General features: G+C 36.7%; 1 long non-coding RNA gene across 1 annotated transcript in view; it reads left to right on the plus strand.

The window, feature by feature from the left end:
- The first annotated feature begins 4,834 nt into the window (after positions 1 to 4,834).
- LOC135415892 (uncharacterized) overlaps positions 4,835 to 15,190 on the plus strand; it is a 35,576-nt gene continuing 25,220 nt past the window's right edge. Inside the window, exon 1 of the long non-coding RNA XR_010431326.1 lies at positions 4,835 to 5,115. This is a non-coding gene — a long non-coding RNA (uncharacterized LOC135415892). The remainder of the gene's footprint in view (positions 5,116 to 15,190) is intronic.

Here is a 15,190-nt window from a genome sequence, read left to right on the forward strand (position 1 = left end):
CAGCCTAGTGATATTTGTCCCCAGATCTTGAAATCAGTAATATTCTGCACACAAATGATTTTACAGACAGAATAATCTATGAATCACATGACTTCTACAAGCTGCTTGTCCCTGAGGAACGTGGTCTGTGGTGAAGAGAAAGTATCATGTGTTACATCATCCCTAAGTGTTGATTGATGCCTCAAGTCATGAATAAGGCACTGTGGCACACTCTGGCTAAAGCATACTAAGAAACTTGAGCGAATCTGTGTGGGTAGGGAACATGAGTCACTCTTGATAAATATAGAAAAAATTAACCAAGCTACATCATCCGAAACACCAGACTCCGAGGTAGAAATCCCTACACAGTTTTTAGCATATGGTGGATATAGCTGAATACTTTATATGAAAAAAGAGATAATGAAATTCAACAAGGTTTCAAAAAATTGTTTCCTTACATAATTTTGAGTGCTATGCAATAGGGATAGAGCAGAGATGCATTTCAAAAACAAGCCATCTTTGTCCTGGTATGGGGCTTTCCCATCCATGAAGATGGAGGAGTAATAAGCATGAAGCTGCAATCAGCAGCAGAATAGTTTACTTCATCCCCCACTTTTCGAACTGGAAAATACAATATACTGCATTCTTGCATGCTTATTATATGACAAATTAGTCTGCTCGCAGAGAGAAGTTATTGGGAAATGTGATGCAATTTCTTTCTTAAAATTCCAATACTATTGTTAGAAAAGTGGGAGGATAGATAAAAAAATAAATGACAGACAAGGTCTGTTACAGGTTTTGTTTTTTTAAAAGAAATTTACCCCACATAAATTGTACACTCTTTACTGTTTGGCACGCATCTGGTTTTAGTCTTTAAAGCAGATCAACAGGAAAAGTGTTGAATTTTTCTTTTTTTCCTGTTAGGTGAATATGCATAATCTATATTTTTTCTGTCTATTATTAACATACTATTATGACTGCATCTGGTGGCATCCAACTGTAGCAGGTTACCAAAGCTCTAGTCAAACAAATCTAGCCAAATCTCTTTACAAGATTTGGGAACAAATTAGCACTCTGATCCTTTCACTTCAGGAAAATTTTCCAATATGTTGTTTTGAAGCGTGTAGTGACTACCCTGAGAGTCATGATCTGCTCTGGCAACTTCACCTGTCTCAGAACTCTATCTAACAATGAAATGTTGGAAATGCAAAAAGCTCCCTCATTAATCAACCTAAAATCAATATAAGATATGCATACAACGGAGCACAGAAAAGGCAGAGTTGAAGAATGCTTGCCTTGTCTCAGTTATTTGCGCTTCAGTGCTGTTGCCTGCAAAAGTGTGACTGCTAGAGAAGCAAGCATGGACAACTTTAAAGGAGAACTACCTGTGCCAACAGAAATGTTACATACGAGCCAAATCTCTTCTTTTTATAGAAATTCACCTATGTTTTAACATATTCAATTCACTGTAACATAGGGTTCTTTTAGAAATAGGTTCTTCTGCACTGTTAAAAGAGATAATATTATTCCTCCACAGGTCACACCTTTCTGTGCTCTGCACCTTTCTGAACATCTGCAGCAATGCGAGTAGTTTCTTGGACTTATTTACACCCATAGTGTTTTCCTCTTGGTGGGGAAGAAGCTGGAACGCTACATTTGTTTTTAACAAGAGTGCCATGGGCCAATGCCATGAGGCACCGCCAGCTTGGCTGTCCCTGTTCCTGGAAAAATAGAATGAGAAGTCAAGCTGCTCTTGCTGAATGGAGGGATATGGTATGTATTTTCTGAGGCTACAGGGCCAGCTTAGACACAGAAAGAGGGTGAGTGTGAAACCCAGTGCATCTTATCTGAAATGTGTCCACAACAATTAGGACTTCTGTTTTATATGTGTCCATTTTCTACACCAAAGACCTTACTTGCTTGTGATACTCTGAAATGTCTAATGGGAGGGATGGAGAGAAAACACTGACTGTAATGGGCAGTAGGTAAAGAAAGGACCTTGTAAATAAATACACCAGAGCACAAAATATTCTGCCCTCCTGTCTTGAACAAGAAAAGCAAAATCCCTTCCAAGTGCAAGGAATTAAATGATGTTAAACAGAACACCATCAAGGCCCATCAACTATCCTTTCCTTGGATACGAGAGTATTACTCACCAGAGGACATTTCATTTTTCCTCTAATGTTTATTCGTTAACCAAACATACTCTTGGTTGTCATTAATTATATATGTCCCAATATACTTGCTGGAATTTGCAGTCGCTCAGAGATGAGCAATGAGAACAGAATACGAATAACTGTATCATAAGCAGCTCTTGCCAAAGTACATTTAAATTAATGGATCTAAGAAATTATTTCTTTTCTAATGAGAATCATTAAACATGAGATTGAATTTTAGCAACATCTGAAAGGCATAGCAGACTGTCAGTCATTTCAAAGACTAAGCAGCTATTTGAGCAGTTACTCTCTAAGGTAAAAAAAAATATATAAGGAAAAAGCCTTAAAAATGTTAAACCAAGTATTTTGCTAATAAGTTAAAACTACAGGTATAAATTATAAAAAATTCTTGTCTTGTGATTTGCAATTAAAATACATTTAAATTTTAAAATATGTTTAAATTGTGGAACTTTGTGATATGGAATGGTGGTATTCGGTTGAAGGTTAGACTTGATGATCTTGGAGGTCTTTTCCAACCTTAACGATTCTATGATTCTAAAGTGTACCTAGAGAAAATGAACCAAGTGAATGTATGGAAAAATATAATTCTTTTGCCTGGAAGAGTATATGATCTAATTAGATCATAGAAAGGCAAGAAATGGATGATGAAAGCAAGCAAACCAAAACAAGTGAAAGGCAACTGTATTTACCATGTTCCATGGGCTCCAACCATTCATTATCAAGCCAAAAAGGTATATCCTATGCATTAAAATAATATTTAAGAATTATAGAAAATGGAAACAGAAAGCTTGGGGAGAGGGAGTGAAGTTGAATGGAAGAATGTGAATACAGCAAAGTCTCTAGCTAGCTTCTAATACTCTTTTATTCCTTTAGCCGATGGCTTTAAATTGACACACACACACACATCCCTCCAGTGACATAATGTACAATAAATACTAGGAACTAAGCTTAACATTTCAGAATATGATGAATCAACTACCATTACTTCTATTTTATTTTATTTTCTGTACCCATTTCCAACTATTTCAGTGGGAGATGCAAATATTTTTGCAATATAACACAAATCTTTACAAATAGTAGGATAGTTCATTTTGATGATGATCTTGTTGCAACACTGATAATGACCTGACATGGTAGTTTAGATGCAACAGGCTCTAAATGTAGTGGTTTTTAATAACCACATAACTTTTGTGTCCTTGCTGCCTGTGTAAACAATCCCTTGCCAAATACAAAGTCTAAATCCAGTCCTCATTGCACCCAATATTTGTCATCTGTGAGGAAATTTGACAGTTCGTAAAACCAGCATCTTTGTTCATGTAAGCTTTTAACGTTTCAAAAATTAGCAATGAAAAATGCAGCTTTTTTCTAGCTACAGAACTATAAAATTACCTTTCCTCTTTACTTACCAGGATAGAGAGAGACATAAAAGATAACAGCGAGTCCTTCCTGAACAAAGACAGTCACTATAAATTGAATACTTCAATTTGTCACTATTTTAACTACAGTACTGCAAAAATATGGGGAATATTTCTGTCTGGGTTTCACCTTCAATTTTGCACTGAGTTAACTAAAGCCATGACAATACAGTGATGAAGTTGTGTTTCTTAGGAGAAATATAAGCTTTCATCTTAATACTTAACAATGGAAAATCCTGTTTAAATTTGTAAGTATGAACAGCCTTCTAATGGAAAAAATTCTGAGTAAATCCAGAAGAAATGTCATGAGATATTGCAGCTAGAACACAACTTGAAATCAGATCCAGAGATCTTGGCTGTCATTTTCTAGTGCATTAATTAGTCCATTGATCTTTCCTTCTGAACTCTTAATGAGGCCCAGCTTCCCCTGCCCACACAGAGGGAGAATCTTTAATATGGCTTAATTGTTAACAGAAGTGTAAGTCAGTACATTAATTATCCTTAATGTCCTTCCCCAGAGCAGGAAACTAGGACAACCATAGCAAAAAGGAGGACCTTCTGGACAGAGGAGCCTGGAAACGTGTTGGTCTTTCCCCCAACAGCTGATTTATGAATGAACTATGAAGACAAAACCATTTTGCTACAATAGTCTTTAGCAACTGTTTTGTGTCAGAGTTACATCTTAGGAAGACTGTAGGTTCTCTCCTAGGCATCTGTGTTCCATCAGCAAAAAGTTCAGGTAATTCCTATGAAAGGTTGAGAAAGCACAGTTTGAGCAGAAAGGAAGAGAAATACAAGTGGAAATCTCACAAGTCCCTGTGATCTGTCAAGGAAGCAAATTTGTTTACCTACTCCTCCCTTTCAAGATTAAAAGTGATGGGTAATATTCTTCTGCTAAATCAGTACTGCAATTTTAAATGTCTACAATGGCAAATTGCATAAATAGGATTACTTTATATTTCTATTAAGCACTGCTGTTGTATTAAGTCTCTGAGTTTTCCTACCATTCTCTGCACTGCTCTAAATAACCATCTCTGTTCCACCTAGTGCCAATATGCCTTTCCTGGATCTGGTCTGCCATCTAACACCCACTGAAACCTTTCTCCAAAGGTTAAAGTACAGTTCTGTCATATTTGGCGGCACATGATGACAAACGAAACATCAGTTCTGCAAAATGTGTAAGTGCTATTATGCTCTTACTCTCCTGAGACGTGCACCTAAACCTAATGCTGGTGTTGGTACTGTCTTTCCTGAGTAAGAGAAAGAAAACTAGCAGCCTATACAGATATTATTAAACTCTCTTCCTCCTAAATTTTCCGTCATGCAGTGACGCTCATGCACTATCCTTGGCATGCCATTGCAAGTCAGTAAAACTGACATTGCTGTGGCAGTTTGCCAGTGTCATGCAGATGTCATGGATTCAAATATAAAACGGGTAAACCATGGGAACCTACCATGCGTTGCTAATATATTAGACCTACAGGATAGTTTAAATACATGTTGGATGATGATCTTTTGCAGGTATGGCATACATTTGTCCAAAGGTAGGTAATTATTTATTAGCTTTAAACATTTTCAAGTAATTGAATATTTATGTAACTGTACACCTTTTTCCTTTATCTTTGCTTTGAATGAATCTGCTTAATTTATAGCAACTAGGACAACATAGAAATAAGGGGAATTTTGCCTACAATCTGATGGCTAACATCCATGATGATGTCAGATTGGCTCTCACAAGCTTTTTAGTTTTGATCTATGAGAAGCTTAGAAAAGTTTTTTCTGTCACATCTGAAAGCTATGGTATTAGAATTTACAGTACGGAATGGCTTGAAAACTTAATGAAAATGAATCAGGGAGAAATTACTGAATTTTTAGGATCTAAACAATCTTACAAAATTGTTTTACGTACATTTGTTTCAGAATTCAGCTAACAACTCAATCCTCAGAGCAATACTCACAGCCATTTCGGAATCTGAACAGAAAAAAAAGTCAGAGTCTTGTCACTACAGATAACTGTTTATTTTATACACCTTTTTGCATGTCTATTACTACCTTTACTTTAACACTTCATACTGCATTTGATGTACCGTGTCGTCCATTTTACTGCAGATATGAAATTAACTGGCCAGGAATTAATGCATGATTTTAGCATAGAATTTGGGGAGAAAAAAAAAAAAAGGCAATTTTAGAATGAAAAACATCCCACTAAATGTTAATATGGTATAAATTTTCCACAGTTTTAATTTTCATTATTTTATTTTTGATCTTATTTGTGAAGTTTTGGCACTTTTGAGAACATTTTATATAATGAAAATCAGAGTTCTGGTAAATCACTCACTGCAGGCTCATTATATTTTTATTATAGTATCTAAATATAAAAGGAATTTGGAAATAGTTGTTCTCATCTATATTCTTTAAGCAGTTACTGTGCTGAAATGCAGGTGACATCACAAAATACAGAAGCAGAAAAAACATAAGTTCGGAGAAATATTGGTAGGAAGAAGGAAAAGATTAAAAAAAAGTGGAAAAAATTATATAAAACCGCAAAATTATTGAACTTCCTTGTAACATTTATTAACCTTTCTCTACCTTTTCTGCTTTCCTTTAGAAGTATTGTTAGATAAGAAACATGAAATAAGTCATTATTTTGTGACTGCTGAGTAAGGAAATATGAACTCTCCTGATTGTTGTTAACCACATTACAAGAACTTCAATATTCCTTGAATACATAATACGTACAAAACAAACCAACCAAAGACAGGAAGGCTGTTAAGTCAAGGTTTCTAAAGTTAGGAAGTGCCAGCATAAAGGCCACCACTGTCTAACCACATAACTGAATGTTATTCTCCAGTGGGACCCCTGCCTCATTTAGCACACAGCTGGGTAGTGCTCTGCAGTTAGACAGCTATTCAGTATTTTGAGTATTTTTTTCCCCACAATGTGCAGGCAAGGCATTATTATGCCTTATATATCATATTTACCCTAAACTGCAGAAATGCTGTTTTAAAGGCAGAATTGTTTATTTTCTCATGATCTTTTATGCTGCTTGTAAATACAGCACTAGGATGTTTCGTAACTCTCTTGATACATGAAAAGAAGAATAAAGCCAGAAATTAAGGCAAATGTTTCTATTCATTTATATACCTAGCCTGAAATGACTACAGCTTTGTTTCAAAGTATCTAATCAATACTGGAGTGTCACATTTTGAATGCAGAAAGCCAAAGTCTCCTTGACCTGGCTGGTAGTTGTAGAACAGATGCATAAGCGAATTCAACTTAGTCCATAGCAATGGTCTCACTTAGTGAAACTATGCTTCAATGAACAAATACAGTGTGATTATATAAACTATCACACTATGTAACTAGCACATTGTGTGCCCACAAGAAAAGCAGTCAAGATTGGTACGATCTCCTACTAAAATTGCAAGAACGACAGTGACAGCTGCAAGAGCCTCTCATGGCCACAGGTACTAGCTTCCTGCAAAAACTCTGAGATCACTGCTGCTTTTTCTGTCACTCAACCCCATAGAGTAAAGTACGGTGCCTGCATTGTGTTATACTTCAGGGCAGATGTGATTGGAGGTTACACGCATAGAGATTTTTTTCTTTTTTTTTTCTTTTTTTTCCCCTGGCTTTGTTTCTTAATATTAGTAAGAAACTTCCACATTTTCCTTATTTCAGCACAACTGGTCTTACTCAAGCCCTTTGGTTATAAAAACAAGGAATGGAAATTTGTAGCCTGAAATGACTTGCATTTCTAAAAGTCAGAAAGAACTACAGTAAAGCTTGTGGATAGGCCTAAAAGGACAAGTTGCAGGCCTTTGCCATTTGCATTTTGGAAGTTTCCATGGCCATTTGATTATTAATTTGCATGCATGCTACCACAGCACAGAAGAGGATGGACTTAAAATTGTCCTTTTCTTTTTTATCAGATAAACTTGCTAAATTTCAAGATACAAACATATGATTTGTTTTCATACTTGGTTTTATTGCATTAAGATTTAAGCAGCTCTGTTGTATAGCTTTTACATTTAAGCAAACTGTTCTTCTGCACGACAGTCCCTTAGATGTTTGATTCTGCCCTCATAGTAGAGGGAATTGGCATTTACATAGATCTGACATTCTGTCAAAAGGAGCTGTCAACATGATTAGGAGTAAGATAACCAGAGAGATTCCAGCATCAGCTGCATGAATGTGCTACACCCAGTGGTTTTGATAGTGAAGATGCAAAAATTCAGATTGGCTGCTAGTAGGGATGGTGTGGCTATTGCTGTGCAGCCCAGGTTGGGCTATGGCTGCCTCTTACCCTTGTAAACTGTTTTAAACTTAGGTTAAAACTTTTATCCTTGATGTGGGGTAAAACTGCAACCCCCAGTGTAATTACATTGCTAGTATGCTGATATACTCTCTGGTTTTCTAAATATGAAATGCACTTCTTAATTTTCATTACAGAAAATAATTTTTTTTCTTATTCCACAATACTGTATATACTGCTGGAATAGAGACAAGATTACTGTAACTGCAGTAATGCACATCAGAGATGACAGCTAAAAATTGGCTCTATAGCAGTTACAGTTTGAACTATATTAATGATGCAATCACTCTATAGCACAAAATTTGCAACATTTTTGGGACCTTAAATATTACACAATAAAAACCAAACAAATATAATTCACTTCATCAGACAAGAGGAGTAGTGGAGACCTTTTTGTTCACCAGCTGAATTTTTACTTCTATCACGTTAGAGAAGGCTAACACATGCTGTTCAAATGATGTTGCCTCAAAGTAATACATTCAGATTTTGTAACAAGTACTGGACTATTTCACATTTATCATCTGCAGCTGGAAGCTTCTAAGTTTAGAAGAAAGACCTGTCTACACTTGAAGTATGGGTGTGAATATACAAAATGGGATTTGTAGATTGAATCTAATCAAACATCCGGGCCTGGTATAATCTATAATTGCTACTCAAATAAGCAAACATCTTCCACCAGCCTTTTTATGCTACTAGCATAGCATATAAACATCATCGAAGTCAGCAGAACCGAAGCACATTAAGACTTCTTCATTGCCGTATTGTATCTGCTTCTTGTGTTTTCAAGTTTTAGCTATTATATCTGATTAGAAAAGCATACCCTCTCCAATAAATAGGTTAAAAAAGCTAATCAAAGAAATGAAGAAAAGCGTTTGACTTTATTGCTCAACTTCCCATTGAGTGTAGGAAGAATTCTTTCATTTCTAAAGTGTAAAACACAAACCTCTAAAATTCTCTTTGCTTTCCCTATAACTTGGCAAATCCATGGCATGGTCAGCATCCCTTTTGCTCCTAAAGGAATGTTTAGAGAATTTAATGATAACCCTTTTAGGGGGACTGAAAGTATCAGAAAGCGCATTTCTTTATACTACAAAGGATGAATGCAGCTGAGCTACCGAACTTCAGAGCATTTGAACTAGTTACAAGGAACTTGAACTACTTACTGTGAAACTCGCTTTTAATATGCACCTATACTCAGCAATTTTATCCAACTTCAATTTTCCTTTGATCTGCTGAATGCCCAACTGGCATTATTTTTAAAGTTTGGTTCATGAATTTTCAAATTCCAGTCCGATTAATTTCTTACCTTGCCCTGATAGAATTTCACATATAACCATACATCTGTCTCACTATGCATGAAAGACTAATTTTCAAGACTAAGACTGAAAAGCATTATTATAATAATCTGTTTTTACCTACTGCATAAGATTCAGCCCCAAGCATTGTTCCAGCACTTAAAACAAGTTATAACCCCTCTATACATCTTTCTGGAAGCTTGGCTTCAATTAATAAAGTTTTAATACAATGATAATATTTCTTCTTAGTTTCAATTAAACCAATCTTCAGTTAGCAAATATTTTAATGGTAAACCCAACTGAATTTATCAAGCTAGAAATGAAGTCTATTCTAATTCAAATTTCTGGAAGTGTTGTGAATTGCAAAAAGTCTGCCTTGACAGCCATTATTAAACCACTCAGAAGATGAGGTACTGAGAGATGAGACTCTGATCTAGAACTGTAACACTGAAACAGTAACCAGAGATGTTGGCAAAACAGGAAGACTTGGTAACATTGCATGAATTAATGTATTCTGGAAAGTAAAAGACTCATATACAAACTTCTCTTCATTCTTCCACCTGTATCACAAGCCTGATGTATATAGTTTCACCAAACTGAAACACCCTGCACATTCATCAGCCCAGTGCATGACATGCAATGCTTTAAAACTTCTTGTTCTATGACTAGATAGGAACATTTCCAAGTGAAGATTAACCATGAAGCTGTGCAATCTCCTTCAACCTTTCTACTTGCCAAGTGACACAACAGCTTTATGAAGTAGAAGCTGCTCGTCCCACTGCATCATATCTGAAATCAAATCTCACTTCTGATTAAAGTAGGCAAGAAAGAGGGATTGTCAGAAAACACAAACATAACACAAGTCATGTTAGATAACAGTGCCTAACATAAAGGATAAGAATTTTATACTATCTGTTGTGAATATGTATGCACTCTTAATCTCACCAGCAAGTAGTACTTAACCAAGTTTTCTTTCTCATCATAGAATTACCAGCTCTTGCAACTGGCTGAAGTCATTAGCAGCCATTCCAAACCAGCACAAACATACAACCTTATACTGATTAGAGGTAGCATGCTATTCCACAGCATCTGCATCTTCTTTCTAATTATTAGAGCATTGCAAGTTCAAATATTCTAACAAGAACAAATTTTGCCAGTCTAACGCCTAAACCTAAGAAACTGATTTAAAAATGGTTAAAGTAGCAGATACCTTTTACCTGCATTCTGACTTTTGAATCAGCTGCAGAGGAAACAATAACTCTGCAGAGGTTGTCATCAAGTGATGATTTTAAGGAAAAAAACCCACTAGTATCTGAAGCGTCACAGTAGAGGACTGAGACTTTGGAACTTTAAAAAGAATTGTGTTTTCTACTCCTTCTTGAGCACAGCACACTACCTTACTGCTATTGTTGTCACTGGACTATTTCTCCAGTGGAGGAATTCTGTTTGGTGAGAAAAAAACCTTTTTGTCCATAGTAAATGTTACATTTCAAAGCATCAGTTTATAGCTGTCAGGAAAATAATAAGGTTAGAGGAAATTGAAGATCTGCAGATGTTTCTGGTAACAATATGCAGACCTGAAGACTGTACTGTGTGATATTTACTTTATAAAAAACATACCACAGGCCCCAAGATATGCTCATCCTCAAAAGTACAGTACATCACTCAAAAGGCATGTAGTCCAAGAATTAAGATCCAAAAATGAGTGTGAGAAAACCTTGACAACCTAGATTTCATCTTATCTGGTATGATGCTTGTGCTTTTTACCAGGTCTTATAAAATTCCATGTATATGTGCAAATAGTGGAGGGTTGAGAGAAAACACCATTATAGAAAATAAGAGCAGTATGGGTCACTCATTAAAAAGATAATACTAACCAGATTAAAATATTTATTTGTTATGCTTTGAAACACTGGAGAAAAAAAAAAAAAAAGGCTGTTTTCTTGTAAAAGACCACCTTGTGATTTTATCCAACATAGCCCATTTCCTCATCAGCCCTACCTGTCACAGGCCTGCCTTCTGCAAGCTTGAGGATAGGCAGAAAAATACTCAGTGAAGGCTACTATCCAAGTGTTTAAATGCATGAGAACTCCATGACACGTATAAATGTTAGAAATATATGTATATGTATGTATGTATATGTATACACACAAACACACATATGAAAACAATTGTTACCAGTTATCTCCAGAATTACACGCTGCCTCCCCTGTGCTATACTGCCATTGCATGTCAACATTCATTGGCATAGAATGACAAAGAAAGATTTTAATGAGATTTCTGAAGGTCTGGTTGGAATGAAGCCCACTTCTCCCAGTGCAGGAGCCTCATCCATCTCACAAGAAAAGAAAGGAATGTACGGAGGAAGAGGGAACAGAAAATGTAGCTCCAGTGGAGCCCATGAAGTTGTCAGATGCACAGTCAACCATGAAACGTTGTATTAGTGAAGAAGTCAGGCTGATGGAGTTGCAGGCTGGAGCCTGATGTTTCCTGCACTGAGTGCTTCATCCTGCAAAAACATTTGCTCTACTGGACCCCGCATCTGGAATTTGGTGCAATGTTGTCAGGGAATGAAGTTGCATTGCAGGTCAGGGATTTTTCCATTGGTTTGTCTTTCTGCAGAATATTTTAGTTTTCATTGTGCATCTTGCAAGTGCTTGGGCAAGTGAGAGAGGGAAGCAAGTTATATTAGGAGAAAGAATAACCACCATGTGAGGGGAAGGTTGCTGTCCTTTGAGCAACACTGCATGAATGTAGATGCTCAAAAAAAGCACAGCTCTGCACCATTTGCTTCTGGTGTTTCTTCATAGCTGAAACATGGATGAACCACATGCATGAAACATATCTAGTACTTTGGGCTTTTTAAGAGATGAGTCTGCTTGCTTAGGCTAAAATAATTCAGGAGTGAACTAACTCAGGAGTCTAGTACCAGGCTTCAAGGATATACCCAAAAGATGGATTTCAGATTCAAAAAAAGACCATACTTTGGATTTAGAGCAGCCATATCTCTTTTTATCAAACATACTATCTGCTCCAGGGACTGTATATGTACAGAGTACAAACTGTAATCTCTGCATTTTCCCTGAAAAGTCACCCCCTTGGATTGTTAAGTCAGTATTTCTGCACCATGATTCTACCTGGGACCACAGGTAGAATCTTGGCCATCTCCTGATGGATATTCTCTCATTGCAAGCACCTCTTCCTCCTCAGTTCAAGAGGCGGAGGTTAGTCAGCTAACAGCTGAAACCTGTGGCTTTATTGTTGTTTTCTCTAAGTAATTGAATCAAGAAAAAATGTTCCTTCTATTTCCCAACCTTACCAATGAGGCTAAGTGACCATTTGCACCTCTAATAGCAAAGTGTATTCAAGTAACTTATAAAATATTATGTACAGCCATGGTGTAAGAGTAGTTGCCCATGATGTACAGCCACTCGATCAAGACAGAATTTTCCAAATAATTTTTATTATTAACCTCTGGTACTCTGACCTAGCAGGATGTAGCAATAGAATTAAACTGAGCAGAATGCCAAAATACCTGCTAATTAACTTTATTTAACTTCCTCCTCTATCTGTCTATGAGCAGGATACAGTTTCAAAGAACAAGGCATGCGAGACCTTTAAATTTCCATTAATTGTTTAATTTTCTAACTGCTCTTTGTTAGCTGAATGATTTTTGAACCCTTCGGATTTGTTTGTGCATTGTTAGGACTGATGCTGGTGAAGAGGTGCCCTGTGGCTTCCTTTCTGTAGGCAAGAGGAATCTAACATTAACATCATATTCCTAGCTCAGTTTAAAAGGAGGGATGCTGAGCTTTAGAGAGCAACTGCACAAAACAATATTACACAGTAGAAATGTAAACCAAGAGACTGAGCAGATTTCTTTCAGCTCAGAGAATGCAAGCTGATCTATGTACAAGCACAGTTAAAAAAAAACCAAACCTTTTCATACTAAATTAGGAAAGAAACATGGCTAGCAATAATCCCTCTCTGCTACTTAGTGAACCAGCTGCCTATTTATGATACTGCTGATTCTGCCAAGAACCGTTCCCTAATTCCACAGAAATCAAGGAAAATCTTGATGGTTTTTATAGACCATTACACAAGTTGGAGTCCTATCTTTGCCGGGGGAATTTTGCAATTCAAGGCAGCTGTACTGTGACTATACAGCTGCAGTCATTTCCCTTCCCAGAGAGAGAAATTTTCTCTGGCTCCAATAATTGCTGTTCAGCAAAAGCATACGTAAAAGACAACCATAACCAAGGCTCTTATAGTATCTGGTAATATTCATAAAGGGTGATAATACTAGGCCAACACTTAAGCACTTTATGAATAGACAACATTTTCTCTCTTTGTATATCCTGATGGCTTAGAGGCAGACAGATGAGGGAGAGGATAGGACAAGAAGTAGTTAATGCCCATGTGTAGAAAATCAGGGAAGTCCTAATCTCCAGGTACACATTTTTTCCATGTTCAGGAGAGAGAGAGAATGGTGGGCAACACTTCAGGGTTTGTTCAAGTGTTTCCTTCTCTCCTCTTCAAGGTTTGTTACACTTTTTCTTTCATTCTGCAGTCTGCCATTAAGGCTATGTTGTTGGATTGCTGTCTCCCATTGACACAACACCTTACAAGCTAGTCTAAATAATCCATTAATGCCTTTAAGGGTAATGACCACAGCCCAGTAAAATGATAATGTGTAACATTCACCATGTGAAATGCCACTGGTTCTACTCCCTTTCATCTGAGTTTCAGACATTTCCGTGTTCCTTGTAGTTTCATTGTAGATGCATTGGCTGATCTGCACCACTGTAGTGTTGAAACTGGATAATTTTCATTATGTTAGGCTTGGTTTCTTCATTAGATCATGGCCAAAAAATGCTTCCTGCTTATGTTCTTATGTACCATGAATGATGGCAATGAAAGGATGTATGCAATTAATAAGCACACTACAGGAGAGAACTGGATGTAGGTACCATCCATTAAATTATCTCTCTAGTTTTGTTTCCTTTTTTAGGTGGAGCTAGTATACACAGAAAATTAAAGCAGTTTTTCAGTAAGGCTATAGAAAAAACATATCAACCACTCTAACAGAAGGAAAGAATGATGTTTCACTAGCGGCTAGTTAAAATGAAGCACCCTCAGTGGCAACTCCTAACACATTTTGAGTGGTGAAAGTCTCAGCAGAAAATCTGTGCACAAGCTCAAATCTGTGCACGTATAACACAATTGATATTTCAGTGAGCAGCACAGCACAAAACAAAGACGGTGTATGCTGTTCCTAACAGAAATACAGTAATACTAAGGAGACAAGACTTACTTTTTTGCTTTGCAAACCAGAGAAAACAGACATTACCTTGTAAAAAGGCCTTGTAATTTTAAGCTATAACCTTTTGCATGGACTGAGATGCCACAGGCTCATCTTTGAAAGCTTGAGGATAGCCAAAAAAATTGCTAATGAGAGATACTGTGCAGGTAAATAAATGCATGAAAACTTTATGATGCATTTAAGCACTGGTAAAAAATACACACATATATATATATATGTAAAGCACATGCTGGTACATGCTGTAGCTTCCGACATCTTGCATTTGCTGTGGCACGTTTCCTCCTAGTCACAATTTGTGTTGTGCTATGTATGTTACCATTAAGATAGAATGACAAAGAAGGGTATTAGTGAGATGTATGAAGTTTGATGGTATGCATGCTGTTATTTCCAAGGCAAGAGCTGTTCCTGTTCTCTTTATCTGGCTCAGCATCATTCTCCTTGTCTGCATCAGTTCCCTATAACAATATAGCTCATCTGGGCATACTAGCAAAACAAAATTCTGGGACTGCACTGAGACTGCTCAATGATTGATGAACCTGTTATCCTTCCTGGCCTGAGCATGCCCTTATGATTGCCATTAAGAAAAACTCACCAAAATTTAGAGCTAGTATATGTTTGTGCATATCCACACATAAAACATCATGATGAGTTGGCACAGGGCTAGCATATGAATCAAAAATAGTTTT

This window comes from Pseudopipra pipra, chromosome 1, assembly GCF_036250125.1.
Source record: "Pseudopipra pipra isolate bDixPip1 chromosome 1, bDixPip1.hap1, whole genome shotgun sequence".
In the NCBI taxonomy this organism is placed as follows: Eukaryota; Metazoa; Chordata; class Aves; order Passeriformes; family Pipridae; genus Pseudopipra; species Pseudopipra pipra.